Source organism: Gekko japonicus, unplaced genomic scaffold (assembly GCF_001447785.1).
Source record: "Gekko japonicus isolate JY-2015 unplaced genomic scaffold, Gekko_japonicus_V1.1 scaffold197, whole genome shotgun sequence".
NCBI lineage: Eukaryota > Metazoa > Chordata > Lepidosauria > Squamata > Gekkonidae > Gekko > Gekko japonicus.
This window is the reverse complement of record NW_015176458.1, coordinates 894150-898611: the sequence shown is the minus strand read 5'-3', so window position 1 is coordinate 898611 and position 4462 is coordinate 894150.

The window sequence follows — 4462 nt, the reverse complement described above, 5'->3', positions numbered from 1 at the left end:
GCAGGACCATATTGGCCTTATCCATTTGGACTTGAAGCATTTGATCTTCTAAAAAAGTAGTTTTCTTTTCCAATTTTTGCACTTTTTTCTTCACTTTCTGCATTGATTCAGCCATTTCCTTTATTTTCTCAGCATCCTGCTTCATTACTTGGATCAAATCGGATTTGCTTTTGTTGAGCAGTAATGCTTGTTGTTACTACAGACAACTGCGTTTGTTGAGCTGTAATATTTGCTGTTACCACAGACATCTGTTCTTTGAAGTTATTTAACTGCTCCAGTAGAGGGCGCATGTACTTAGCTTGCCGTCTCACTGGTCGTTTCCAGCTTTGGGGACTCTAGTTTCATTTTAAAAAGTTTTTCTTTGTCTCTGTCCCTCTTCCCCGCCATCTTTCCCCCCGTTTATTTACTTTCGGGAATTTTTTTGAAGTCTCTGAATATGCGCTTGACTGCTTAAATCGATTGGGTGAGTACTTCTGGGCAATCACACATTTTTCTTCTGCTCCCCCCTCCTTTGCTCAACAGTTTATGCGGATGGGAGGCATCCCCCCCCCTCGCTCGCTTTTCCCGTTTCACGAGATAGGGTAGGGAGCATCTTTTTTTAAAAAAAAATCGTTTCTCAGTTGACTCACGTTCATAGTTGGTCTTCCGACCCTGCTTCTTTCATCATTTTTCACGCCCGATCTCCTGCACTTGACCCAGTTAGCTTCACTTGTACCATTCGGTCTCTCGGCTGGAAGAACCACTGGAGCGGAGGGGAGCCTCGATTCTCTGGCATTCCGCCATCGAAGAGGCTACCCCTTAAAGCTCCTTGGCCAGGGTCCCTTCGCCGGGCCCCTGGGGGGGGTTACGAGCCTGCTCGCCTTCTCCTTCCGCCAGAGACACCCCCGGGAGGTCCGGGAGGTGAGTCCATGAGCATGCCGCCATCAACTGGAAGTCGGATCAGTCTGGCTCTCTAGACCACTCTGGCAGTTTCATCAGTTGTATGGCAGCTTTGCAAGTTGGGCTAGCAGCTCTTCTGCTTCAGCTTAGTTGGGTGGCAGGAGGAATATGCGAGAGAAATTGTGTCACTTTGACATGCAGCATCACTTTCAGGACTAAATGGGAAATGGTGTCATCACTTCAGGGCAGCACTCTTGGATACCCCCAAGTTCTTTTTGGGGAATCCTAGAGCATCATCCAATGTGATGATGTTAATTCTTGATTCATGCTGGAAGTGACATCACACATCGAAGCACCACACATTTGAGTGTCTCCACCCCCAGAAGCCTCCCATGGCTTGCCTAGAGCCAGTTTGGTGTAGTGGTTAAGTTCACAGACTCTAATCTGGGAGAACCAGGTTTGAGTCCTCACTCTTACACATGCAGGTGCTGGTGTGACCTTGGGTCAGTCACAGTTTCTCTCAGAGCTGTTCTGTCAAGAGCAGTTCTTGAAAGAGCTCTCTCAGCCCCACCTACCTTACAGGGTGTCTGTTGTGGAGAGGGGAAGGGAAAGGAGATTGTAAGCCACTCTGAGACTCCTTCAGGTAGTGAAGAGTGGGGCATAAATCTAATCTCCTCCTCCTCCTTCTCTTCCTCCTCCTCCTCTTCTTCTATTTGCAGCAATTGCCAATGTGTAAGTCAGCAGAGACAGACTGCTCTGCAGTTTGTTACAGTGATCTCAAGGTGATCCGATCAATGATCAGAATGAGCTAGATCCCATATCAAGCTAGGCAGAGATTGATTGTTTTATTTATATATTCTACATTTTTGCTTGGTCCTCGTGGACAGAGTGACTTTTGGACAAATGCTAGAGTGCTATCCAGTGTGGTGATGTCAATTCTGGATCATGCCTCCAGTGGGAAAATGGCAACCCTACTATGGCCACCACCAAAATGGCCCTCTTGTTTGTAGTAGATGCTTTGGCCACTCCTGCCAGAGCTGAAGCAGGCCACAGTAATGAAGAGGAGAGTCATATGGGAGTAGACCCTATTTCTTTCTATAACTGTGTTGTCCCCCCCCAAAAAAAAAAGCAGTTTCAGACAAATGCCTCTTTTTTAGGTTAAAATGGCTTGGAAGAGAAATGTTGTTTGTCACAATGAAACAGCTTTTGCTTCTTTCAAATTTACTGAGATGTGACTTTGAAATATGGGCAGCACTTCATATTGACACTGAAATCCAGGTTTTGAAAGGGATGTGCAGAACTCTCCTTCCTCTGTCCTGAAAAACTGCATGTAGAATCGATGGCCAACTTTACTCCCTAAAGGGGTTAAAACCTGGCCCTCCCCTCTTCCATTTGATCCTCACAGCAAGAATCATGTGAAGTAAGTGAGAGCTAAGAACGACACCCAAGGTTACCCCAGAAGGTTCCGTGGCAGACTAGAGATTCAGACTTGGTTCTCCTTGATCCTCATCCAACACACTAATCATTGTCCCATGCTGGCTCATCTAATGTCTCTCATTTTTGTTCCCAAACTCTTTGAGATTTCCTTGACATTTTTAAAAAAAATTATTCCCAGCAACAGCCTCCAGCTTGATCTTTAATGTCTTACTTTAGGCAGAGTTTGAACCCAGAACACTACAGTCCTGTTCCAGTGTTCCAACTACTGCACCACACTGGTTGATGTGCTAATAAAGTTCCTCACCTTGCTGCCTTAGGACATAACTGCTTATGATGAGGACCCACCTATAGTGTTCAAGGTAGATGGAGTAAAATCAAGATGGGCAAAATGACCAGTTTAAGTCCAGCTCCCATTCTGAAATCTGTACATTTCCAAAGCATCAGCAGGACGTGTCAGATTCAGGCTCATTTTCAGATGCCTTTGGGTGTTCCATTAAGTCCAGGACTTGTTTGTGATGGATCTGGAAGGTACAAAACTGGCTCCCAAATCCCTTAATCCCTGATCCTGGTGCCAATTCTATTTGGAATACAACTGCAGTTTGCAATGAATGGCACAAGAGACCCAGCACAGAGGTGGGATGACCAGGGAGTAGGAGCTGTCTTTTTGTATGAGAATGCACTCTGCAACCTGCTGTCTTTGCCTGGGGAGAACAGACACATAGCCAAAGAAATAAAAGCAAAGGAGAGAAATGGAGAAAGACAAAGAGCCAGGAGAATTACAAAAGACAGAAGACATCACAGAGAATGATGATATATAGAGTATGGAAAATAAGTTGCAAGATATTTTTTTTTTAAAAAAAGATGGAAAACATCTGGAATAGATTTGCCGGGATGTCTTTGAATAACAACACAAACCATAGGAGAACAGTCAGACTGAGAATTACTCAATTCTTCTTTCTCACTCAACATAAGAGGATGGGAATGATCATCTATATTAGCATTGCTTGTCTTGTCTTTGGGGGTAGGGTGGTAGTGGAAGAAAATGACGCTGAAACAACAAGCTGCAGATTCTAAGCCTGCTTTGTAACAGGGCTGAATGTTAGGGATGTGAGTCACCCCCATCGAGGGGCAGTTCAACGAAACCTTCATATCTCCCCCTCTTTCTCTGAATGTATAGGACCTGACCATTGTTTAGAAGAGGAGGCCCTGAGGCCAACGGTTCCTTCTGATTCATGAGAAAGTAATTTGAAGGAATGAATGAGTTAGTATTTGATAATATCTGATCACAGACTTGGGATGGATTCAGTTATCCTCCAAGGAGCCTTCCTCCAGCCTAAGGAGTCCTCCTCCAACCTAGGAAGTCACTCTAACTCCTGCAGAAGAGTCAGCAAAGTTGGAGGAAGGCTACTGAAGCTGGAGGAAAGCTTCAAACATTGCTCCATGGAGTGGTAAGACTGGGGTAGGAGCCACCCTTACATAGGAGTTGAATGTAGCTCTTTAACACACACCCTTGGACAGTTGACAAAAACCCAAATGGCCAAAGTTTGAATTCTAAGGTCACATTTCAGCTCCAGAGACCAAACTGGTGCAAATTTGTCAAACAGTGAAATTGTCAAAGTCACTGAATTTTAATTTTTTAAAATTTTTTTAAAATCAGTTCTACTCTACTTAGAAAAACCTTATGTTGTCAAAGGCTTTCACGGCTGGAGTTCATTAGCTGTTGTAGATTTTCTGGGTTGTATGGCCGTGGTCTTGGCATTGTTGGACCTGACGTTTCGCCAGTAGTTGTGACTGGCATCCTCAATGCCAAGACCACAGCCATACAACCCGGAAAATCTACAACAGTTAATTAGAAAAACCTTGTCTGTAATCCTTACAGGTGATGCAAGAGACAGTGATCTCTAAGGTACAGAGGACATGTGGCCGAGAACTACGCTTGGATCCGATTCATTCTGAGCATGGACCACCGTGATAAATGCCATGGACCAATGAATGCCACAAACTATACAAGGTACAAAAGCTACAAAGCACGAAAGGTAAGGTTGGTGCTGCTGTGCCACTGTCACCGCCAGACAGGGCTTGGTGAAGGCTCCCCTCCTGAGCAACCGCTATAGAAGCAGAACATGTGATTGTCTCCCTAAGAGAC